Raw genomic sequence first — 26,224 nt, 5'->3', positions numbered from 1 at the left:
TTTTCTAATCTTGCACCACTTGTTCAGCATTTCCTCATTTTCTGGCACTGGTTTCCATAGCTGCGTGCAATCACACTCTCACACAGATGCCATTCCGTGTTCAAAGCACTGAATGCTACAGGGCATATTAGTGTTTTTATGCTTTAGATCTATCTTTATGTAACTTCAGAGCTCATTAATATATACCATTTTGTGTGATTAAAAAACAACAACCTGGCACATGAGAAGCTCTGAACAGGAGAATGGATTGCAAGGAAAATGGCTTTCTTCTCATTATGCAGATTTTAAGCTAGACACGAGATGGGCCCAGCGAGTCCACAGACAAGGTACAACTTCTGCAAGGTAATCATTCCCTGACTGCAGCTGAGCAGACTGTGTGTCAGAAAGAAACCCAGGAAGAGTCAAACACTATTTGAAACGTCAAGGTTTTCACATCGTGATTTCACATTAGTGGACGCAAATGAGTGAAAAATCCCCTGATGGTCCTTTTAAGGCTGTTTAAAATCTCAGGGAAAGGCATTCTCTCTTGCTGAGGTGTGGAGGTACCAGGGTGATGGGCTCACTATGAACATCTAAGGAGCACAGACCAGAAAGGTGTAAATACTCCAGCTGCTGGTGAAGCACAATTCCCCCAGTGGCTGCAGCCTGAAACCTTGACTCTAACACTTTTGTGCCAAAAAAGGATTAAGATTATGGGTGCCAGAGCGTAATTCTTCCCTAGCTGTGGATGCTGGCTTTGAAGGATTGAGGTGAACATCTCCTGCACCAAATCAGGTGATGTGGGAATTTTTCTGACTGCCAGTTCTGACTTTTCAAGCTGCTTTCCGTCTAATGACACCAGCCTGCCCCCTGCTCGCCAGAGCACAGGCTGGTTTAGCAACACACGACAGAAGTGACTGCCCTTTCAGGTTACATGCCTGTCCCTGATATGGCTGTCTCTCCTGCCAGAGCATCCTGACAACCTCTCAAGATCACACCGCACAGGCTCACATCCTCACTCATACTGTGGCGGCCACAACGACGAGGAGCAGCGGGAGGAATCAGGAACCAAAACCAACTTGGGATACAGCATCCAAAAGCTCAGGGATCTGAAGGTAGGGAAACTGCTTGGTGTTATTTGACAGTAATCAGAATACAAACACGGTCTGGAGGGGCAGGGGGACATTTTGGTGTGAGAAGAAAGGAAGCCAGTGCAGCATAAAACAAAAATGACTGTTTCTGAGATATCTGTAACACTCTAAGTGCCTGTGTTTTATATGGCAACACTGAGCAAAGCAGAGAGATGCTCCTCCCCATCCCTTTTAGGAGTCTGTATTTCTAAGGAACAGCTTTCCATTAAAAAAGATACTTTGCATTTGGATGTCAGGAATCTGCCGATGTTGCAGCTTGGGCAGTGGCAATAATGGAAAATGTGGTGTATAATCCACCCGATGCTCACTAAAACCTTCCAAAAATGGGCAAGCAAACATGTTTTTCCAGTCTTAATCCCTGAGTTTCTGTTAAGGGGTATGTGACTCGAGTAGCAATGCAGCCCCCGGCTGGCTGGAGGGGTGATGGGGAGATCCACACAACCGACAGTGACTCCATGCATTTCTCCAGTTTCAGGCAGCTTTCTCCCCTTTTCCTTTCTTCTCATTCAAAGGGATGTACTGATTATATGCAACTGTGACGGCAAATTGTGACTAATGTATGAAATAAAAATCCCTGCCTGATGGCATGGAGATCTTAGACAGCTACTCCGCAATTACTGCCTTGCTACGATTTCTGCCGGGTGTTACTTACTCCAACATAATACTGAGCACAGGCAATTTACTGCAGAGGTCATAAACAAAAATATCTCATTAAACCAACACCATTTAAGACCAGGTAGTTTCTCAGCTCCTGTTTCTGCTTGGTGCGAAGCCTTGGAGGCTGGCTGGGTGTCTGCCCAAGGGAAAAATCCCTCTCTGGTGTGAAGACCAGCAGTCGTGGTGGGGAGGGCGAGCTGTGCTGTGCAGGAGGATGCAGAGGCTGCTGATCTGCCGTCTGCTTCACTCCCTGCCCTGCCGAACCAAGGGGATGTAACCAGCTGCTGACAGTGCAGGCGAGATGCAGGGAGGCTTGGAGCTGAGAAAGTCTATCGAGTAGCCAGTGGCCTGAATTTAATAGCCGTTTCGTTCCCGGGAACAGCAAAACCCTTGGGGACTTGGCACGCTCTCCCACGGGATGATCTGTTGAATACTCTGCAAGATGCTGGACCAAATTCTCTCCGCAGCAGCATCAGGTGCTTGCAACTGCTGCTCGGAGCAGGCAGGGCCAGTTGGCAGCGGCACAGGCGTCGTCCAAATGTGCTGATGTAGCACTGACATGGGAGTTCCTGCCAGGACCCTGCCTGCAGAAGGCAAGGCAGGCATGAGAGCTATCTTTGTGCAGTGTAATTTACTGACAGCCCCAGCTGTCCCGTCTCCTGTTTGGAGGTGGCAGAGACCCCCTGCAGAGGTGCCACAACTGTGCCAGTCAGGGTGAATCAGAGTCTCCAAACAGCCACCACCCAGGCATTTTGCCTTCTCCATCTGATGACCTGAGCCAGGAGACAGCATCTGCGCAGCCCAGCTCACGCTGCATGCCCACCAGCTGCGAGAGCTGTGCGGAGGGAGGAGTGGAGCGCGGAGCAGGTGCCAGGAGCCTGGCCGGGGGTCAAGTGCTTTTGGGAAGAAATACGCCAGATCTCCTCCAGTTCACATCCCAAAGACTGGAGACTCAATTTAGTCCAAGGGAACATGAACCTAACTATGGATGTTGAAAGACCCCAACAAAAACCCCATCAGTTTACTGATTTTTCTTCCAAGAAAATGACATTGTATATTTAAAATGAGTTAATTCTCTTCTCGCAACACTTTGGTTCATCCTTTTTATTTTTTCACCTATAAAGCTTTGGAATATTATGACTTATAGAAAATATTTGATGTTGATGGAGAAACAACACAATAATATCAATTACCCAAGGAGAAATATTTGTATATACAGAGAGACTTTAACCTCAAACACTCAGTTCACCCATTCATGTGTGATTTATATTGCCCCAGGCTCCGAGGCAGAGTGAACACTGACACCCTTTGATGTTGAAAGAAGCCTAGTGACTGGCCTTTGGAGAGATTTGTGATGTCTCTATCAGCCTGTCAATGGAAGACCAGGCAGCAAAGACAGGCCCCCTAAAGATTTCAAGGCCTTGTAGGCAATGGGATCATGTAAGCATTTTACTTCCACCGAGTGCTTGAGAGGCTGAGCACAAGCAGCTGGGCTAATTGAGTGCTTACAGGGCACTGTGCTGTGGTGGGCATCTGCACAGCTCTCCACGACCAATGTCCTTTCAGCCCGGAGAAGGTGCCAGTGTCTGCAATGGGGACATTTAGAGACTGCACATCCCTGGGTGATGGAGTGCTTCGGTTTCTGTTGCGGCCTAGTAGGGATGTGATAACCTGTGGCCAAGGTAAGGAATAAACCTTGCTTATTAGAAATGGAAAACGTTTCCTTGCACTTGTTGAGAGGCAAATAAGCTCTGCCCAGAATTTCCACTCATTTCTGCGGTATCAAGCATCCAGGGTTTTCCATGGGGCAAAATACCTTTGAGTAGGTGTAACATCTCACATAGGAAAGGACAACACTGCAAGGAAAAAAAAAAGGCACCATCCGTGTATTCTGCACATCCCTGGCACGGGAACAGACCGGACACAAAGGTTAGCGACAGCAGGCAGGTGGCAAGAGGGAACTGGAGCTGATGCTCCTTGTGAGTCAAATTCCCAGGCAATGTGTTGAGCAACACTTTGGAAGACAGGATTAAAATTCAATACAATGCTGATAGATTGGGGAAATGGCTTGAAAACAGTAACATGTGATGTCATAAAGACAGCTGTAGAATTGTTTACATAGAATTAGGGACTGCTGGCTAGGCACAGCAGGATCTGAGGATTACTGGGGATTATAAACTGAAGATGCATCTGAAATATGATGCTATTGCAAAAACAAAGGACCAGGGCTCCATGCTCATATTGAGGCTGAGAGCTCATTTGAACCAGGTGTGTCCAAGGTTGCAGCTCAACAGGAGAGGTACAGAAACCACCAAAACAGAGGTACAGAAACCACCACTCGGAAACTAAGAGCAGAGGGGGGCTGGTATGTACCACTTGGCAAAGAAAGACTAAGAGATTGCCTGTGAGGGAGAGACTGTAGCAGTCAGGGACTGAATCTGCTTCCTGGTTGTTGAGAACTGAAAAGTGAAGCTGCTGGTAACTCAGATGCAGAGGAGGAGAATGGGCAAGGACCCCAGTGAACAAGTGTCACGAGATGCCTTGCCCTGATGACAGCTGCTGTGCTACCAGGGAAGCAATCACGCTCAGTCTGCTGGTTTGTGTTCTGGTTCATTTTACGTGTGATGGAGATGAAAAGTTGAACATTTTTTTTAAAAAAGCCCAATTCTGTTGAGCAGCAATGAGGGGGGCAGGAATACGGCAATCAATCTCTGCTTCTCTGGCTGCAGCACTGAAAAGCATTCACACCTACAGCATTAGTGATGGCATACATTGTCCTTAACTTGCTCTTGTCCCTTTGGAAAGTCCAACACCGGCAACATTCTTGCCTTTTTCTTCCCTTGTGCCCTTCAAGTGAAAGGACTGTAAAGTCACAGGCTTAAAGGCTGTGAACAGGATATCTGAGGCGGGAGAGCAGATATCTGCAAATTTGCCTCAGTGGGAAAGTGGAGAATAATTGTGGGTTCTGATTTTCCAGGGAGCCTCTGTGGGGAACTAATAGTCTGGACTTGTCCTTTTTGAGGCCTAATTATGTCTCTCTGTCAAACTATAAAAACAAGAGACTGTAGCATCACAAGGGAAAATGAAAGCTATTGGCCTGTGTTCTGCATTTAATAGGATGTCAAAATCTAAAGCACAGTCTGACTGGTTTTTGACTGAGGTTAGAAAAGAGAATGCAACTAATTAGGCTGTTTCTGAGTATCCTTCTCTGTCTAATAGCTGCGGACTTGCAAATTGTAACATACTGGGAGCCCCAAACTCTCTGATCAGTGCTGCTGTCTGGATGGCAGAGGTCTTTCCCGCCAACGGGATTCAGGATCCACTTGAGCATTGTGACTGCTGGGGACAGTTCCCTGAGAAACGTCTTCTGCCATTGTACCACTCCGTGTTCAGGAGACGGAGAAACAGAGCTAAGGTTTCAGGCGTAAGGAGGTGCAGCTGGAGAGGCGCACGGTGCTCCATGGGAAGTGTCACATGCTGCTGATGGACTAGTCTTTTACAGCTTGCCTTGAAGATTAATTTCCAAAGCCTCTGAGAATGAAGGAACATTTGGAAAGTACCTTGTGTATGAAATGCAGGCTTTACTCTTTGGGTATCATGGCCCCTGAATCAAAGTAAACCACAGTGGTCTCCAACATATATAAAGAAGTGTGGGAGCTAGAATTCACCCAAAAAATACCCTAGTCATCTTATGTGTGAGCTAAAGCAGTTGGTCCCAACCTTTTTCTAGCCAAGCTGCTACTTCACGTCCTGCTCTTCCACCTGCACCCAAGTTCTGACCATTAACTCTACTCACAGACTCAGAGCTGCCTCCTTATTGTTTGCAGTCCCTGCAAGCACCAGAGGACAATGTGATCACACACCTCTAGAAAGCCTGAGACAACAGGAGGTGATGCCCTATATTGAAACGACTGATGCATTAATTACACCTTGGACTCTGTTATGTCAGGGAATATTAGATGATGTCCTGGTGTCTCCCCCTATCCTTTGGAAGTTAGTTTGAGGGGGGTTTTGCATTGAAATAATTTATTGGAGAGAACTGCGGCAGTTACAAGTTCCTTTTACGTTTCCCTTGTCAGCTGCCCTCATTCTGAACCAACGCTACGCTCAGCTGGCTCCTCATGTTTTACAGATGAACTGAAATAAAAGTGGAACTTGTCCCACTGTGAGAGAAAGGAAGAGGAAAAAAATAACTGTCTACAAGATTTTTCATGCAAGTCCCACATTCTTAGTTTTGCCCTTTTTTTGACACGGAAATCTGACTGTCTTCTGCTTAGACATTCTGGGGCACCTTTCTGGTTTTCATTCTTCTTTTCTGACCTGACTCTGGGTTAGTCGGGAAACCGCTGACTTTGCCTCACAGTGAAAACTAAATATTGCAATTCGAACTCAGAGGACTTCAATCGACAGGCAAAAAATGTGGCCTCAAAATGGTGATTTTTCTGATGCCACTTCTGCAAGGTCTTGCAGAGGGATTTGAGACAGGAAAACAGAGTCAATGAGTCCATAAGAAAATGGAAGGTCTTTCCAGGAGTCAGCCTGAAAAGAAAGGAAAAGGGTGGAAAACAGTGTAAAAGGAGAAAGACTTGCATAACCGAAAGGAGCTCTGGAAGTGGAGAGAAATGAGAGCACCTGGATCTCCTTGGCGACTGCCAAAACAGTGTGTGACATCGCCTCGACACTTGCATGGAGATTTATAGCTGTATTTCCCAATAACTGCACACTGATTTCACCCACAAATAATACTTTCTGCAGACAAAGCTAACCCGTGCTGTAAAGCGTGTCTTTTCCCAGGCTGTAGCTGGCAAAGAGACTTAAAGCAGCTTGGGACCAGTACTGGAAGCAGAAAACAGCTGCCTACTAGAAAACCTTGTCTAGGCAGACCGTTCTTCTCCAGCTTTGTATGAAGATGCCCAATTTTGATGGACCCATGGATGGCACAGACCAACATCCACTGTGGCAGTGGCAAGGAAAGGAAAAGGATTTGGCCATGACTCGGACATGTCTTTAGATTCGGGTCTGTCCTGTGTGCCCAGTTGTAGAATTGATCCCACTAAAAATGAGGGTGGCAAAACTGCAGCCTTCCTATGGATTATTCCCAGCAGCCACCAGCTCGATTAGGAAAAGATCTGGGCAGGAGGCAGTAGCATCATTTTGGTGTAACCCCAAAGCACATCCATAAACATGGCTCATCCACTACCAAGTCCTCCAGTCCAGGCAGGGACCAGTCATGGGCTGCTTTCTGGGGCCCTGGAGCACAGGCTTCCCAAAGCTTACAGAGAAGCTACTTAGGTAAGCTGTATTTTTAGGAAAGCCTTTGAGAATGGTCTTAACCTAAATGCCCATTTAAGTCTTACTGAATCTTGGCAGAGGCGGATTTAAACATGTGCTTCAATAATTTCCTGTTGCAAGCTCTAGCCCTCAGTTGGGTATTGCTGCTAGTTTAGGGACGATAGCCCTCTCCCAGCATGAGTAATGTGCAAGTTAGGCAGCGTAGGAAGAATGAAATGATAAATTACCATTTCTGAGAGGACAGTCAGTTTGTTTGCTGTCCCCCACCAGCTCCTTCCTTCTGCAGACGTTCATCAGGGTTTCTCCAATCAGCACAAAAGCCTTCCTGGCTGCCCCACATTTAGCACAGCTTGTTAGGAGCTACCGAAAAGGCACATGTGAGCACCAAGGCACAGGTAATTTCAAAGTTTTGCCCTTGACCAAGGCAATCAGAAACTGCAACAAAAATACAGGCCGCTTACAAAGGGAGGGGGGAATTAATAACCACACAGCTCAAATTTAGCATAAAAAGTTATAAAACTGGAATTACGGGGGTGGGAGGGTCTGGGATTTTTCTTCTCTGTTTTCATCTGTATGGCTTGAAGGGTTAGAAGGGACGTGCTGCTCAAATAAAAGATTGCTTCTGCCTTTTAATCTGCAACATAAAGATGACATAAAATTTACCCCTGTGAGCTGCCATGTAAATGAATCCAAGTCAAGTAACGCACAGGGAACAACAAAGCAACCCAGCCCGCTCTGCTCTGCAATACCGGCGTTTAATTTGTACATAGAAATCCCAGGACTTGAGAAAAGCCAGGGCCATTTCACATGTACTTCCCCATGCAAGCCTCCCTCCCGCAACAAATGATTTTTTTTTTGGCGGGGGGGGAGGTGTGTGTGTTATACAGGGAGGTAAAAAAGGTCGTTAAATCCATGTTAGATGATGGCACAGATTCCTCAGCTACCAAACGCAAGGGCCGAGCAGAACAAAGAGATTTGCATTCTAAGTGATGCAAAGCAGCCAGCAGTGTTTTAATGTTGTGTTTGCTCTGTGATGTCTTCATCAGGCGCTCAAAGGCAGCGGCTCTGGCAGCCGCGGGTCCCCGCGAGCCTGTCAAACTCCGTTTCCATGGTTTTCCTTCAGGCAGCACCATCGGCAGACAGCACGGAAACGGACCCCTGCAACCTGTTTTGAACAGTGTCTCTGATGTAGGGCCCCAGAGCGGGCATCAAACTAGCAACAAGCAGCAAGAAAATAACAATTTTGCTTTTCGCAGGTGTCAGAGCGGCAAACAAAAGGCTGTTTATAAAAGATGCAACATCCCCTTTTTGTCGGTGTTGGCAGTTTAAAGTCAGCTGGGCAGCCACCAAGTTGTGGAGGAGGTTTTGGAGGGGGCATGCTGTGAGAGAGGGAGCTCGTCTTGAGGAATTCAAATTGTTTCCTTTTTAATCCTTTAGCCTCACTAAATAGGGCCTTCTCATCACCAAACTAATAGCTATTAACAGTGTTTCAATTAAGCCATTTGAATCAATGAGGGCTATTTCCTTCAAAGAATTACAGGTTTTTTTCCAAAGAAGGTGTAAGGGTATCTCTCTTCCCTCACTTTGAAGGGTACTCTTTCATTTAAATAAAAAGTTCAGAACATTTAAAGGGTCTGAAGCCATATTTGAGCATTGATACTGAATATTCCAGAGTGAGAAAGACAAGTCCGTGGTCTTTTGCCATCGTGGCAGCCTGTGTGCAGTGATGACATGGAAACGCAGCCTGTGCTAGACGAGCAGAAGTCAGGAGAGCTGACAGCCAGACCCAGCTGGACCAGCGAATTCCCCAGCAACGCTGGTTAGGGAACTTCACCTCTTGGTGCCTCAGTTTCAGTATGTGTGAAATTTGGATAATGATGTATTTATTCTCTCATGAAGGACATGGTGTTTTATGCCCAAACATGATATAAATCTCATGCTTACCCTTCTGGTCATGAGGACACTAGTGACTGGAGACGATGCAATTCCCCTAAGAAACAGGTTTCCATTAAAGAAAGTTGATGGGTCAGATGCTGACCAAGTTACAAGAGAATCTGCTTTTTCCCACCAATTAGCCGACTTCACCACAGCTGCTCGGGGAGGTTCTGGGAGCCACCAGCCTTGTTGGCGCGTTTCCTTTGCAATGCATCTGCCAAGCCAGGGAGAAGCCAGGAATCTGAAAGCCTTGGGAACATCGGATCCCAACCTGTTTTTTTTTTTTTTTTTCCCTGTATTGAAAAGACTCGAATGGACGTTTGGTTTTACAAGACTTATGGCTTCTGTTCAGGAGCTGTAGATGGTCAGCTGGGAGCTTACAACATGTGGCTTTCACGCTCACCTGGGGCTTCCACAGCAGGGCTTTTTCCTTCATATATCCATATGTTGGAAGTCAGCAAGCTGTAAGGACAGCAGGCCAGGATTTCTGTCTCTTTTGGGGCTTTGAGGTTCCAGCCTCCTCTTCAGTTTTCTAAGAAGAAGCCACAACCTTGTATTGCAGCTCCTGATTTCATGGTTCCCACTGCCTTGGATACACGCTCTTATTCTCTTTAATGGAAAAGGTCAAAATGCTTGTGGTTTTGTTCCAAATTAGTGTGGAAGCCAATATAAAAAATAGCCAAGTCTCATGCAAAACAGAGATGTATTTTTCTGTAGATCTCTCAACCCGAAGCACTCCAGTTCACGGTTCGACTGAAGTTATCCAAAGTACATTCAGCAAATATTGTTCCTGTCCTCACAAAACTCACCTCCTACACTTCCAGGTGATTTTAGAGTAGACTGATTTAATACTTTTACTATAATTAAGTGACTAGTTAATTATTGCACAGTATGTGCATACGAAGCAGACTGAAGTCACTAGGTGTGTTCAGAGATGCTGAGATTGTTGGGGAGCAGATACAGGTGATGCAGCGCTGCAAATGAACCCTACCCTGACCCTGTCACAATGAGTAGTCACAATGAATAGTCACAAGATCCATGGAGAAAATGACCCTGGGATTCAGAAGGCTTTCAAACTGGTTATGACATATTGGTTATTATTACTATGTTTTCAGACTTAAGTTGATCTGTTAAATAAAAGCAGAATCTTTTTAAAATGAATGCCTTTTCTATCTGCAACACTTGATTACCACCAGAACAAGGCCAGGTACATCCATCGTGACACTATAGCCAAAATACTAACAGATCCCAGCATTGCTAACCTTGTGTTCAAGGTTTCCTTGTCCGAGGAATAGTTAAATTCCCTTTCCACTGACAGAAACACCACATTTGTTCTCAATGTATTACTGTACGGTGCAGGATTTGCTCTGACTTTCTCAAGAGCCAACTGTAGAGCAGAGGGAACGTTCAATGAAATGAACAGTGGCTGGCATGAAGGGATGGGGTGAACAAGCTGCAGACTCTAGCAGAGATTTCTTTTGATCAGAGGAACTGCTCGTGACTTTTGTTCGGTGTCTCATGATGAAAAAAAAATCCTCTGGTGGAAAAAAAAATGTGCCTGTGTCACGGTGGAGTCAGAAGCTGGCAGTCATAGTGCCTGGACTATTTTTTTAATGAATACTTGTGTTTTCAGGGTATTGCATGATCATACGAAATGCGGCTTTGTATTGTTTCCCAGTTTTGAAAATAGCTGTAAGTGGTGTGGGTTAGGGCAAACAACCAGGCAAAGCAGAACTGACTTCATTCAAGAATGTTTTGTAGCCATACTCCTGTGTAGCAGGGTAAAGGGGACGTGTCTGGGGAATTGGGAACAGTTGCTTTAAAACCGAGGGCTTTTGAAAAAAAAAAAATCTCATCTTTTCTGTATAGCTGCACTGTTATTTATGGATGGGGACTGAGCTGAAGGGAGGGAGGGCTGCTTAAGAGGCGCGAACCTTGTGTTCTCTCCATTGCTTTGTGAACTCTGTTCTATAATCAGGAGATTTACAGGTGTATTTATTTTGGAATAAGAATATTTTGTTCTGGTTTGAATTAAACCTCTCCAGAATTGGGCTTGTCACCTGTGCCGGTGCTGACCAGTGTGGAGAAACAGGCTGTAAGCGTAGAAGGGGAGAGCCTTCCCTAGGAAGCCACTGCCTCCCCCAGTGGTGTGACCCTACAGTGGGGAAAAAAAGCATTGCTATTCTGGAATGAGATTATGCATGGAGTTACCCCAGGAGCTGGGCAGGAAGAAGCGTGTTAACCTTCTGTGTGCTGGAAACCAGGTAGAACCCTTGAGCCTCATCACCAAATTATTAATTATTTTGTAGGATCTCCCTCATGTGGGTGTATTCCCATTCTCATGCTTTGATTTAGCAGCACAATCTCACCATTACCACCACTATTATTTTATTTGCTATTCTTACTTTTCAGGCTATTAGAGAAAAGTTTTTTACAGCAGAACACTCTGCAGTTCTTACTCTGCCAGTAAGCAGGGATTTATCATGTAAGAAGTCTTTCCAGGCTGTCAGATTTATATTATTCTTTAGAGTCATGGTTGGGAAAGGTGAAAAATAAAATCAAAAAGGACAAAGAAGTTAGCACAGCTCAGTGTGCATGAGGTATCCTGAGCAGAAAAAACACACTGGATGACACACTCGGGGTGAAATAGAAGTGGGAAAAAGTAATTTTATCTCAGCATTTGCTTTGGCTGACTTCTCAGTCACCAACATATTAATGGCTCTTCCCCTAGCAACTACAGAGCTTCCAACATGCAACTATTCTTTGGTCATAAAGACAAAAAATGGAGTTTGCCAGAACAGAGCTACCCCATTCTGGGCTGCTGACAACAGTCCCAGACTGTCCATATGCTCTGCTGCACACAGAAGTGGTAAAGCAACATTTTTGCTCCCGCTGGTGCCGGTGGTGTCCCTGCAGTTGTTATTGTTTCCATCCAGACCCTCTCCTCTTCCCCGGAGCTCCTGCCTGTTCTGTTTCAGGCTGCACCGATAGCAATGTCACAGCTCCTGGGAGCCGAGGAGAGCGAACAGATGTAGCTGTTGTCGCTTCCCTGCCAGCCGGTGGCATGGCCTGTCTCACTTTATTCCTCGAAATGGCTCGTGTGGGATGGCCGTGGAGAGGTTTAGAGTGACAGGGGACACAGAGGGAGTGGGGATGCTCCCACAGGGCAGGACCAAGCAGAGGTGGTGACCGGCCCAAGTATGGCAGAGAGGAACAGGACCTGCCGGCTTTGGGGCTGCGGGGGCTAAGAGTAATCTCTTTTTCTGATGGATTGTGTGTAATTGATGAGATGGGGAGCGGGAAGCGAGGCAGTGAAGGACTAGCAGGTCCCTGACTCCTGTAGGGCATAGACAGGCAGTTCTCAGTTCCTACCCAGGGAATTCAGGGTTCTGAAGAGTTTGGTAGAGATCGACTGAAATGTTTCCTCTCTCAGTGAGCACCACAGGATTTGGATTCTCTCTGCAGGCAGAGCACGGGCGGTAGACGAGACCCCCAGCACTGCCCGTGAAGACTGTGTTCTTCACAGTACAGTTCATGATCAGCTTAAGCCTATGCTGCATTTTAAAGGGATGATCTCATTTTCTCCTCCATCTCTCAGACAGAGACCCTTATCTTGCTCAAGACCAGCTAAAATCTAGTCATAAAATGGGCCACATGGCTGAAGAAATGCTGTTCATACACAGAGCAAGCAGAGACGTAACGATGGTGGCAACCTGGCTGACTGTGAAACTGCACCCTAACTGGCAACATCTAATTCCCATGATTAACTCTGTATTAAGCACCCTGACGTCTTACAGCCCCTGGGAGAAATCTTTGCTGTTGTACTGACTTGGGGGTTCCTGATGTGGTGGACAAGCTCAGTCAGGTCAGCAGAAAAGCTGAAGGTTGATCAAAACACTAATTTCTACATTTAGCCATTAGCAGTAGAGGGAGAAATTCACTGTTCTGATTCCTTTCCATGAAAGACAACAGTGGACAAAATACTAGCTTTTTTCGACTATGAAGTCTATTGTCTTCCCAAACCTACTCTTATCACAACGTACTGTGCTTTCAGAGGAGGAGATTCAGTGCTACATGCCGTCTTTAGGGTAAGCATTTTTGTGTTTATCTACACGCTCACTGCCAAGGCAGATAAGGGACTTTATTCTCTACATTATCACTGTTTCTCTCCTTCCTAGGAGCCAGTCTGACTTTAAAAAGAGGGGTAAATATTTGAGGTTGTACAGCAGACCTGAAGTGAGGCTGGTTTTTTTAATGCTTATTTATATCCACTAAAATGATCAGTTTGAAGAGGCTTTTTCAGCTTCTTGGGATAAAAACTTCCCTTTTGCTAATATTCACTTGCTCTGTTCATTATTCCGTGCTAGACTCTTCCCTCCCCTGATTGCATGTTATCACCTTCAATGGAACAGCTGTGTCATTGCTAAAGGGTGTTAATCTTCCCCTATCTAACACCTTATTGACAGCTAGAGTCAGGGAGGCCCCCAGTCTTTTCTGACTTGGGTGACTTCTCAAAACATTCCTTTTTTAGCTTCCTTTTCATTTCACACCAATCCTGCCATAGTCTGACCTGGAGAGGTAGCCACAGCCTAGCACAGCCCCTCCTGGGCCACTGCAGCCAGGTTTGAAATGTTCTGCCGGTATTAGTTCTAGTGATTATAACCAGGAGAATATTCCCTAACAATGTCAAGGGACAATAAGCCACAGCTAATCAATAAGCATAATACCTACGGCACACCAGAGCCCAGAATAGAAACTGCTCCGGCAGGTGGGACAGCTGGCTTGAATTTTTATTTAGTGGTTGTGAAAGGCACCGTGGCTTTCAGCGAGACAAGAGCAGCGCTGACAGTGACAGATCCCCCATTACATTGTGCCACTGAACAGAACGAGCCACTTCAGCAGATACAGTTCATTTTTCCTGAGAGTTTTGTAATGGGTTGGAATTAGTCTAGAATTCCGTTTTTCTGAATTCCCTTTGCCTGCCAGCGTTCTGGACTGCCCTGCAGTTTCGAAGGTCACCTTGACCTTTTGGAGGTCTGGAGAGTTGCTCTGACTCTAGAAAGATCCAGGGCAAATTTGCATGCTGAGCTGATTGCCTGCACAGATCTGCCTTCAAACAGTGAGTGCAGCAGTAGGTACCCCTGGCCAGAATTTCTGCCATCCCTCACAAATGCTGGGTCCAAGGGGATCTTTTCCAGAGACAGCCTGTTGTGCAATGGAGGAGCAATAGGAAGGCACCCTTCTTTTTAGCCTTTATGCTCCTTGACTGTTAAATAAATGCAGATATTCATATTTATCCCACTTGCATTCAAACACAAGCCCTGAGGTGCTGAAGTTGGGAACAAACTGCCTTGGCCTCTAAAGTCAATGGAGAAAGAGTGAAACCACCTAAGGCTTGTGTCACTTTGTAGACATCTCCCCACGCGTGATACAATAAACCTTGAGCAACAGTTCCCAATAGGAGAAATTACGCAGTTAATCAACAGCAGTTGTCCTGGCCTCCTCTTGGAGTCACTGTAGCAGAGTGGTGGCCACCAGAAGCAGGACCTGAACAGAGCCCACTGCTAACATAACGATTTCCCACCAAGCCTAAGCATTTCTGACAGTAGAAAGCATTTACTTGTGGACTGCTGAGCAGATCAAGATGGATACAGTTCTCTTGTTGTTTGGATTAGGAGGTAGGTCCAGAAAAAGGAGATAAATGGGGTCATAAAAGAAATGTAACATTTATCTTATAAAGTGATTTACTCATCCTACTTCTCCAGTACTTAAAAAGGCAGCTGGGTGCAACATAGGGGTTTGAGTGAAGAACTGAGAACTGGGAGCATAGGGACTTTTGCAGGCCTTGAACTGACCACCTAAGTTTACTCCCAGTGTAAGTCGAGTTATCTAATTGACTATGATTATTAAATTTATTAGACCGATCAAAACTGGGGCAATACTAACAGGCAATCTGTGCCCAGAAGGGCTTTACCTAACAGCCAATGTACAAGTACTCACTTGATGATAAGTTATATTCTATTTTGAAGACACATGTGCTGGTGAAGACACAAGCGACTTCAAACTTGACCCTCACGAACACTGCATTCCCCTTCAGATACACCTTCTGTGGGGCTGCAATTCCAAATATCCTTCTGCATCTCCAAAGCCATCAGCAGATTTCTTCTGGGCATGAACCGGGCCAACAACATTTTCAGATAAGCTTGGTCAGATGTGGTTGTTAAAAGAACTAGGCCAACCCAGAGTGTCATTAATGAAAGGAACACAGACCTCCAGGGGAAAACATGAACATCAGGTTATTTGGCCACCAGCTGATTCCTTATCAATAAGTGATGCAGCAGAAAATTAACATGTGCTGAGAGGCCGCTGTTACATGGAGAGGCACCGCACTCAGGATAAAAATCTGCTCTCGAGATTCTGGAGCCCACATCAATTCAATTTTTTTGGGTTTTTTTTTTTAGTTTTGCTTTGTACACTACACACGAGTAACCTGCCGAGCTAAACAGCTTTAGTTGACTCCCACCACGCGAGCCCCAGGCCCCGGGGAGCTGAGCTGGCTGGGCAGCACCTCTGCAGGATCAGGTCTTCAGCCAAGTCATCACTCGCTGGCCGCGTGCGCTTGCCCTGATATGGTCATGAATTACAAACGATTCTTTTTCCCATCTCATGAGAAGGAAACCTATCAAAAACTGGCTGAATATTTGATCTAACATAAAATGAAAGAAAAATGCACTCAGGCTAGTAATAAGTTTGCTTTGAGATGTCAGCTTTGTCCGTTCTCACCAAACTCTGTGCCTGGAGCTCACAGCCAGACAGCTAAGAGAAGTCTGAATATTATTTAAAGGATTGGTAAGGTCACGGTGGCCTGAGCCTCTCGGGTCTGAATTAATCTCCTTGGCACAGCAGCCTGCTCTCGCTCAGCCGCTTGTGCTCGCAGGTACATTCGTGTAGAGCAATGCCATCCAGTGGTTGCTCAGATTCATCACAAAGCCAATGGCTCCTTCCTGAGGGACGTTACACGAGCCGAAATTTTTCTGCTCTTGTTCCCAGCTAAGGCATTTCTCAGATACTACAAGACCGTGACAGTGACCAGCCTGATTGCTTCCAGCTTCTTTGGCTTTTTGCATGTAAAATCCAGGTATGTTTTCAGTAGTGGCCACCTGAAAATGTTTAATAGACATTTTGGGGGAAATAATATTTTATGCATGCAGTCCAAATACACAAATTTATCATCAGACCTGCATTTTGGTGTGGGGAGTGGTTACATGGAGTCACGTGGAAAATTATGCTGATTTTTGAGACAAAAATGCATTCTGTGAATGAAACTTTCTCTGTCCAAAGCCCAGGAGAAACTGACATTTTTCCTTGAGGATGATGCCCAAGAGAAAGGACAAACAAGGGCTGAGCTGTGCAGAATCTTTCTCCATCAATGTCACATTTTAAAGAGCCCCAGTATTGTTGGCTACCCAAGGGCTGGACATTTTGTGGGTGGTATCTTAAACCTGCCTGGCTGCATCCCCTCTCTTGACTTCTTCCAAAGACTCGCCATCGCACGGTAGCACACACCAACATCCCATAGTGACTAAATTAAGGTGTCAACATTTTTTGCCTGTTGCACTCCACAGGTCAGTGGATGTGGATGATTTACCATACCGAACACTGTGACCCGTTGGACGTGGCCCATGCCCAGTGCATTCGAGCGTGGGCTCTGGCCGTGCCAAAGGGCGCAAGCCCGCTGTCACCGAGGGGCAGCCTGGTGGACGTACCCAGTGGGTCCGACCCTCCTTTACGCTTGGGCCCTTCCATGCTGCTGTCAAGCCTCTGTCCGGGGTTGTGCGGTGCCGGGTGCCCACCGGCTGCCGCGTTTCGTCCGGCTGCCGTTCCTGCTCTGCGGTACAAATTCCAATCAGGCGCGACAAAGCCCACCGGGTGCTGCTGACAACAGGTGTCTCATTAAACATCTCTCAACCTTACAGGCATTCGCACTGACAAGAACCAAACTCACACTCAATCACAGCTTAATCACAGCCAAACTCTATTAACAAGTCATACTAATTACCAACTTCTAACAATTTCTCAGGTTCAGAGGCAAAATATCCTTTCTTTATAGATGAAAACACACTTGTGATACTCCAGCTCTGGCCATAATTAGGTCCTTTTAAACAAAACAAAACTAAAATAAAAATCCAGACGGATCCCTTTGTGATAACGGCCCTGAAAGTACAGTTGTATGACGAGATGTTTTGTTTGTTTTAATTTTGTATCTGCTATGTTGCCCACAAGGGTCCAATTAGCTTGTTACAGATGCTTCTATCAGTTTTATCCACTTTTTTTTTTTTTTTTTTTTTTTTTAAAGAGGGGTAACTTGTAGCACAGATTGCTGGCCTCCAGGCATCCAGAGATCAACAACCAGCTTTCTGTGATACCAAGCCCCTTGTGAAACAGGCAGTCCTTGCCCACAGCATTCATAATGCAAAGGGTAAAACGAACAGAGGGGAAGGAGGAGCTTGCACTGGATTTGGGATTATCGTGGAATAATCTGGTGTGTTCAAAAGTGGCCTGAAGATGGCAATTCTGCCACAGCTAAGAATAACTCTGAGAAACTTTGTTTGCTACACCTTGGAAATTAAAATGAAGGTTTTATTTTTAATAGTGGGAAGTGCTGCCTTGCAACAAAATAGAAAGCTCTTAGAACATGACTTTGAATTGTACATGTCACTATTTATTCTTGTATGTTCAGCACACGTGTAGTTCCGTGTTAACCTGGACACTTTCCTCCATTGTGTGACTATATTGAGTGCTCGAGCACTTGAGAACTCACTTGTGTAATCGATACACTTACAAAAGGGTACATATAAATTACATGAAGCATTTGACTTGAACTGACAGTGGGGGTATCGCAGCTAGGGCTAATGCCTCATCCTTAACTCATGCTGCTCTGGAGGAAAAAAAAAACACACGACAGACTGAGTTAAGGACTAACATAAGATTTCCTAGCATTTTCTGAGCAGTGTAGCTCCAGGGAGAAAGCCTCCTCTGAGTACCTGTAATGCAAAATCCAGGAGCTAGTTGTTTACCTGTTCTTGGGTTTAGTTGCTGTTTGCTTTTCGTTTTCTTAATTTTAAAAGGAAATTAACATTTCTCCTGGAAGACCATAATGATGCAGCTCAGTAGAGACTTACCAACTCAAGGCAATTATTTTTACCTCTGGTGCAGGCAGTTCTGTTTCTTCAGTGAGACGTGGCAGGATGAACACAGGATACCTGAAGCTCCTGGGAGAAGGCTGCATTTCCCAGGGTGGGCCGGTGTGACATGGGATCCCAGTTTGTCTTGCTGTGCGGGTTATTACATGACGTGGCAGCCCTGTGGAGCTGCAGGCACCCGAAAGCAGCTGCAGGGAGGAGCAGGGTGGCATCCAGCTGTAGAGAAGAGAAGGGCAAAGCCACACACCTTCACTTCCCCGGGCGCAGGCCCACAGGCTCCGTCCATCCTTGGCTTGTCCCTGCTGCCAGAGACCAGCTGCGACCCCGGTGTGATGAAGAGTGACACAATGGCTTAATGGTAATGTAAGATGGGGAGAATTGGTCCAAAAATTACTGTTACCTGGCAAGAGCAGACGGCTTGGATTTGAGGTTCAGTGTTGAAGGCTTTGACTTGCAAGGGTACAACCCTCTTACCCTGACACTGCCATCCTCCTCTGTCCTGAGGCTGACTGGATACGATGAAGTGATGGCCTGCCAGAGGATGGAGCACAGGAGACTGTGGGTCACCCCACTGCTGATCCAGGTACTATGCATAAAACAAAGCAAAGCCTTTTCTGCAGCTTCCAGTCTGGATCAGGCCAGCATTTCCTTGCTTGCCAGACTCCCACATGAGCTGGTAGCGGCTTCCCAAATGTGGCTCAGCGAGGAGATATACCAGAAAGGGACAGGATATGTTTAAATCCTGGTGAGGCTACAGATGGGTGCATCTACCGATGGCATAACGAGGCTTTTATCATTACTGCTGCAGCAGCATTGGTGCTGCAAAAGGTGGCACCTCTAACACGGGCACTCGTCTTTCTGTCACCCTACGTGGATGTGCTTGGAGCTGCCATGCTGCTGTTGACAAGCGGCATCTGTCATACCAGTGAAGGTGAGTTTCTGAGGGTCTGGAACAAGAAGAAATAGAGGATTTCTTTTTGTGAAACTTGTTGTTAGTGTAAGGTGCGCTCCTGCTTGAGTAGCAGGAGGAAAAAAGAACGGTCTTTGTTCAGAGCCATAGTAAGGCAGATCAGGAGATAAGATATCCATGTGCAATGGAATAACCATGAGAACATTCATGCAGCGTTTCATCAGGGGGAAATGGGAGATTTTGTCTAGCCATAGTCTTATTCCCCTTCATAAGAGGCTGTTTCAGATCAGAGCAGAGCACCCTTTTTCCGGGCTTTTGCCAGATGAAATTTGGAAGAAGAGGCTAGCAGGTGCTGACGCTGGCTCCAGAGGTTCGTTCTGGTTCCCGTGTTCCTTGAACGTACAATGGCCAAAGCGATCTGGGTCCTCTTGGGGAATACAGCACGCATGATCAGCAATAACCCTTCCTCGTTCTGAGCTTTTCTCTGGCGTATGAATTTCTTTCTTCTTCATGGATTTTTACCACTCCTAAAGTTAAAAAAAAAAATAAATTAAAACAGTTGAAGCTTTACTATTTTGTGGAACAGTCTCTTCTGATCAGAAACTGAAATGCTGCTTCGTGCTCCTCCAGTGTGGAAATCTGTCAGGTAAATAGAAATCACCTCATAAAAGCCCTTAAACAGCTCTGGTTTATATTTTAATTGAGGAACAGAACATTTTAAGCACTTTTATTGGGTGGTGCCTGCTGAATGACAGATGTCCGTGGCGCAGTAATGCTGAGCACGCTTTCATAAAACAGGGCAATTCCTTGCTTAAAACATTTACAATTAAAGGCTTGATTGAATAACAATGAGTTCTGTGCATGGAGCTCATTTCTGCACTTGTTTGTGCACCTGAATCAGGCTGTGATCATTCAGTAGGTTGGATACGAGGTGCCAGTTGCTTTGTTCAATGACCAAATAGTGCTCACGGGCACAGCTGGAAACGTGCCTTTGATTTTTAACCGAGACAGAGATAAGGTACACTACACTGTGCTATTAGACTTGCTAACACCCTTGTTTCATCTGGAAGGCTGGTTTGTTTTATTTTTTTTTTTAAAGTACATTAGTAACTCTCCCAATTTGTCAAGAGTCAAAGATTTTAAAATCAACACTAATCCTTAGCAGCTGAGAAAGTCTTAACTAGTTTCTGCTTTATTTTACTATCTAGCTCCTGTAACCCCTATTATTGCAATACCCAAGAATATCACCTCTCTTCATGCAATGATCCTCACAATCTCTGAAGGAAGTTAGACTGGCATTAATGTTATTTTCTGCTGTTATACCAGGGGAACTGAGGCACAGAGAGGTCAAGTGACTCGCGCAAAGGTGTTGTCAAAGAAAGGGTCCCAGTGCTGCAGACACATCACCAGTCTTTGGATGGTATTTAAAATTTAGCCTTGTGAACAGCACCCAACAGCAAATCAGGTGACATGGCACAAACCACGACCTTTCGCTCAACCCAAGAGACTCAAGTGAGAAAGGATTTCAAGTTTCATCCCTACTGAACTGAACAAGACTGTCTCTAAACTGACATCAATACAAATTTATGAAGGCACAGAAAATCCTAACCGCGAGAACCTGAACTTGGGAAAAACAGCCCCACTTTTCTCAAAAAAAAGATGAATCCACAAAGTAGATCTTGCCACAGCAGAAGGAACATGTGTCATGGGAACAGCAGAGGCAAAATGTGTCATGGGAAAATCTTGACGGATTCAGCCCAGGATGAGAATGTGCAAATTGATGCAAAATTAAATGCAATTGAACATGATAACACATATCCCAGCAATGAAGAAAACTCACAGCATACTTGCAAAAAAGATAAAGTTTAAATCCAAGGGGGGTCTGAAGATGTCTAAGCAGTTCCCAGTGACAACATTTTGGCATGAATATGAAGATTTCCCCAAAAAGGAGTTATGAAAGTGCTGCAGAAATGAAACAAGGAGTAACTGAAGTGCAAGGGTCAGTTACACAACTAAATGGAAGATGTGTAACCCAGCCCTCCTGCATAACAACAAAGCAGGTACTAAGTAATTATATTCTTTGTCTGTTACTAAAAAGTCACCCTGTAGTTCATTTCTGGAATACTGTATTTTTTTCTTTTCCTGGCCTGCTCTGCTGGCAGAGTGATTTTCAAGAGCTGCTGTTTTCCACCTCCAAAGTAGTTTGATTTCACTTCCAGGCAAGACGAAACTCTAAACTAGCCTTACTTCTAAGATCTTTGAAGATCTGGGAATGTCCTCTGGTTGTATATAAAGGGAGTGCAATTCAGAGCCTGGTACAAATACATAAAGGGGTTCAATATTTAATTAAACATAATCTTCCTTGTGGCATGAGTGACTGAGCTCTTGCAGGCTGAACATCCTTAATTTTCACTGCACTGCTCTCCAATAAGTGACAACACAAAACCTTTAGCTGGCCCAGGCTGGCCCATCACCTGCCTTCACCGTGGTGGCACTAGCTGCCCTGCCACCGACGAGGAAACATTTTGGACCCTAATAACTTTCTACTTTTACATGACAAATTCATCTCTTCAGGTTGTCAGATCGCTCCAACATGTCTCTACAGCACCAGGAAACTACTGATGCCGTCCCCATGCCTCTAAGGTGAGGAACACACAGCGCTGCACTGGCTGCACAACAGCACAGGCTGCCCCATTCCGCCCTCAGAAGCTAACAGACATTTCCAGCTACTTACAAAAACAGCATGTGGGGGGGAGGAGAATCATGTTTTGGGGCTGTTATTCTCTAAAGAAAACAGGTGGCCTGATCCTGCACCCATGGCAGAGCTCGGTACGAGTAAAGGAGTTCGGCTGGAAGCGTGTGCTTGATGGAGGTGCTGAGGATCTGGCTCGCAGACCTGCCTTTGCAAAGGGTCAAGACAATCTCACGTAGGGCACAACTCTGTTAGTTTTTTCTGGGTTTTTTTTTGTTTTGGTTTTTTTTTAAATAAAAAAAACAGGACAGCATTGGCTTTTTTCTGGAAATGATATTCTGCTATGTGTGAGAAATGAGCATAGGTCAGTCTAAAGGGAAAAAGTGCAATGCGTCGGCTACAAGCCTAAATAAATACTGAGGTCTGCAGCTGCCTGGCCCAGTTTTGTGTTTACATAGGTAGGTGACTTCTACCAACACAGAATTTTATTTCACAGACCCCTCCCTTTGGTTGTTAACTATTCATAGCTGTTACCTACTTAACAATAATAAATAATAATAAAAAGAAATAGTCTTGTTAGTACAAAAGAGATGTACTAAGCAGGATGTATGTCGCTTTGGAAAGCTACTGGGGCCTTCTAACGGTAAGTGTAGTCCCCCATGCCCCTTATTCAGTGGGACGTGTTCTTTCGGCCTCGGTGGAGGGCTGGGAAGTGTCCTCTCCTGTCCCAACACAACGGCCTTGGCTGGGGCGTTACTGTTCCTTGGAGGTGCCCCACTGACTGCGATGTGGGTTTTCACAAAGATGCAGCCAGGCCTTGAGCCAAAGCACAGAAGTGTTGAAGTGAATCTTTCCAGGGATGCTGGGATGCAAAGTGCTCAGGGGTTTCTTCGACAACAACAAAACGAGTCCTTGTGTCGTATTCCCCAGGCTTTCTCCTAGACGTCTACCAGTTACACCCTTCCTTCCCGCCTGCAATTAGCACTTACAGTGTTGCAAAGGGAGATGAGATTCACTCTCCACCATCCTCCTTCAGAAATCTCTCACACCTTCCCCACTGGGTGGGAACACGCGCTGTGGGTTAGGAAATATTCTCATAGTGGAATTACATTTGCAGCAACCCTACCCCCCACCTCCTGTTTTCTTCTGTTAGACTCTGCTGCTCATCATGGTATAGGAGCACACGAACACAAAAGCTCAGACACAGCATTTGGCTGAGCAAAGCTCCAAATCTCCGTGACTCCGTTCACCCCCCTTGGAATTGCACATGCACAAATTGGGCCCAGTATGTTTCACACAGGGTAACTGGAGCTGCATAAGTACCTGCAATTTTGTTGGAAGAGTGGGGTGAGGAGAAAAGTGGGAGTATATGACCGCTGACCTTAATTAGAGGAGATAAAAATGTCGAAACATGATTCCTAAGAAACCAAGGAAGGCCTCTATTGTCGAGTGTTTCCACATGGATGCCACTGAGAAGAGGTCAAGTGCCTTCTATATACTTTAAGTAAACAGCAGATTGTGAGTTCACAGTCTGGACTGGATTTGAGCAGCCTCTGTGTTCTGCAAGATCATAATTAAGTCTCATGTATTTAAGATTTGATATCCACCGATATTATTACTTGAGAGTTGCCAGGAAATACAGTGGCGATTAGGAGTTATAAAGTTTCCAATAAAGCTATGCCTAATGTCATACGTGACTAAACTCCATGCTGGAATTGTCTTGGGCTGCTACTCTAAAAGAGCAGCAATGATGGACTCTTAAAAGAGTTTCTGCTGTTGGTGGCTTTCTACAATAAAGACCTGTCTCCTCGCATCTTCATTGTCATGTAAAAAATGCACATAGGCTGCAAAATTAAATCTGCTAAATGAGAAATGGGTTGTATGTCAGGAATAGAGTGCTCCAAATAAGGTAGTTTATTTACATGCTACTGTGGAGCATAGCAAGCTGAGTTAAAATGTTAGGCATAAAATTCTTCTGATCATTTTTGCAGCTATCCAGACTGAAGGCTAAGAAGACAGAATGTGGTGGGCTTGTACCAAAATCAGCTCCATTTCCCTCCCTGGAAGTAGGACAACAGTGAAATCAGAAATTACAGCCTTCTTTCATATCTGCAGATTCAGCTCTACTGTCACTGCCAGCAATTACAGCATTATCAGGTAGCAGCATTCATCTCAGGTGCTCAGCATCTCTTCCATGTCCTGGAGAGACCATGCCCTTATTAAAGGTCTTGTTTACAGACAGGGAAACTGAGGCAAAGAGCAAGGATCCAAGTCCAGAGAAATCAGTGGCAGACCATCCAGAGCCACCGATGAGACCCAGCAGACCTAATAACTCCTCCAGCTATTACAAGCAGGAAGAAAGGGCAGGAGTGCTCTTAGGGGCCTAACTGGAAACAGATGAGTCACTGGAAATCTTCCTCTCCATTCAGTGGGCTTCACATGAGGATTTGAAATATTTGGAATACACCCCCAAATTGTTTAGGGTGTATTGCTGGGAGGAGGGAATGAGGCACGAAACTTGGGAAGTTTAGTCCCAAAGACTCCTCTTGGAAGCCAAGCTGTAAAGCTTTATATGCACCTGAAGCAAACAATCCCTTTTCCCTGTCTGCGTCTGCCTGTGAAAAGGAAAAAGAAAGGGCAGCTGATTTGTGAATGCCTTCTTGCTAGAACTGTGGATTTGAAATCTCCATCCTTGATTAAAGTGGGGAATGCAATTGCACAAGCCATTAATTATTACTGATAAACCAAAGTAGTGATGGAGCCAAATAAAAATCTCTTGCCACTACAATCAGATTCTGAAAAAAAGACAGAGCCGGGAGCCTCCAGCCTATTTGCATTTCCTTTTTTTGTGTGAAATACGTGTCTGAATTGCTAGGTCTCCAAACCTTGCATGCACTTGGTGTACGTGATGTCTATAGGTACAGATCAAGAGAGATGAACTTTATCTACACAAACGGCAAAAAGCAGCTTACAGTTCCTTTAACATGTGACCAGTCCCAATTACGGCTTCTTCCACATGACATCAGTATGCGACGGAGGATCTCACTTTTTTTTTTGCCAGAGGCAAATGAATACATTATCCAGCAGTGAGGCGTGGGGCAAGCGGATGCGTAACTCTGGGGTGATTTGGATTCCACGCTCGCGCGGGGGTGTGAGCCAACCTCAGAAGTCATTTTCACTGATGCTGACACATAAGGCATCCCTCAGAGACCTGTCTATCAAACTGCAACATGCTATGCAGAAAAATTAGATTACTCATGCTACAATAAAGAAGGAGAAGATGACAATGATGAAAAAAAAGGACTTCAAAATATAACAGCTATTTATTAAATGAATAAAAATCCTGACAATGGGAAAGTATCCTAGAGACTTTTTATTTATTTATTTTACTTCTTGCAACCCATTTCAAGGAGAGCTACTTGGAAAGACCCTATTAATTCAGACACTGCCTGTGGAAAAACCACCACCTCATCATGATTGTCACATTACTGTACTTGTGAAATATCGTCTTAAATACTCATTACGATTTTGCTGCTGGTCTCGCTGCAGTCAGCAGCAGGATTTCCTTTGGCTTTGGTAAGAGCAGGATCAGGCCCTCTCTCTCTCTCTCTTTCTCTCTCTCTGAATTGCAAATGGATTGTTCACGTGTCAGCTCCGTAACTAGGCAAAGTTCACTGTGCTCAGTTCAAAGCATGCAAGATGAAGCTCAGGGCATTTCACTCACAGTATTTGCCGAGTTCCTCGGGTCTACAAAAGTGTTAAAGTGGTTTAATACAAAATCCATAAGACAAACATTATGCAGCTATGTGTGAACCCCTGTCCAATAAAATCTATTTCTTGGGGAAAAAAATACAAAGTAGTAAAACATACTTAGTGAAGAAAAGAAAAGGCTATGTGAAGCTTAGTAAAATCCTATAAATCAGAATGCCGAACAGCTTCAGGAAGGGCAATTTAAAATAAATCTGCAGAAGAACATGCACACACATACAGACACACACAGTCCGTTGCTGGATATGGACCTGGACAAGTGCCGAGGTTCGAACATCTAAGAAGCGCTGCAGGACTGGTTTTACAATATCAGTTAATGGAAAGCTTTGGCCAAATGCTGATTTTTATTTTCTAGTAATAACAAACCTGGGCTGGGGCTTCTGCAGTATTTGCTCCTTGAGTTATTCCCAAGGAATGTTATTTGGGAAGGCTAATTGAGATTTTTAACTCCACCTGCCCTGAATCATCTCATAGTTTTACTACTCGCAGCTGCAAATTCTATTTTACCTATTGTTATCATTTTTTAAGGAGCCAGTTGTTGTATGTTGGCTCAATTTGAGAAGCAGCTCCAGCCATTTTCCATGGGGTTTACTTTCCTGTCTTGAGTCTCTCTTCCAAATATATCTTCCCAGAATAA

The 26,224-nt window shown here is 45.1% G+C and overlaps 1 long non-coding RNA gene across 1 annotated transcript; it reads left to right on the top strand.

The window, feature by feature from the left end:
- Positions 1-1,008: 1,008 nt before the first annotated feature.
- LOC134520638 (uncharacterized) lies at positions 1,009-25,297 on the top strand. The gene is made up of 3 exons (XR_010072485.1): positions 1,009-1,094; positions 20,454-21,770; positions 23,811-25,297. It is a non-coding gene; the product is annotated as an uncharacterized LOC134520638 (long non-coding RNA).
- Positions 25,298-26,224: the final 927 nt, after the last annotated feature.

Source organism: Chroicocephalus ridibundus, chromosome 9, assembly GCF_963924245.1.
Source record: "Chroicocephalus ridibundus chromosome 9, bChrRid1.1, whole genome shotgun sequence".
NCBI lineage: Eukaryota > Metazoa > Chordata > Aves > Charadriiformes > Laridae > Chroicocephalus > Chroicocephalus ridibundus.
Note: the sequence above shows the minus strand (reverse complement) of the source record. Positions and strands in the feature narration are given on the sequence as shown.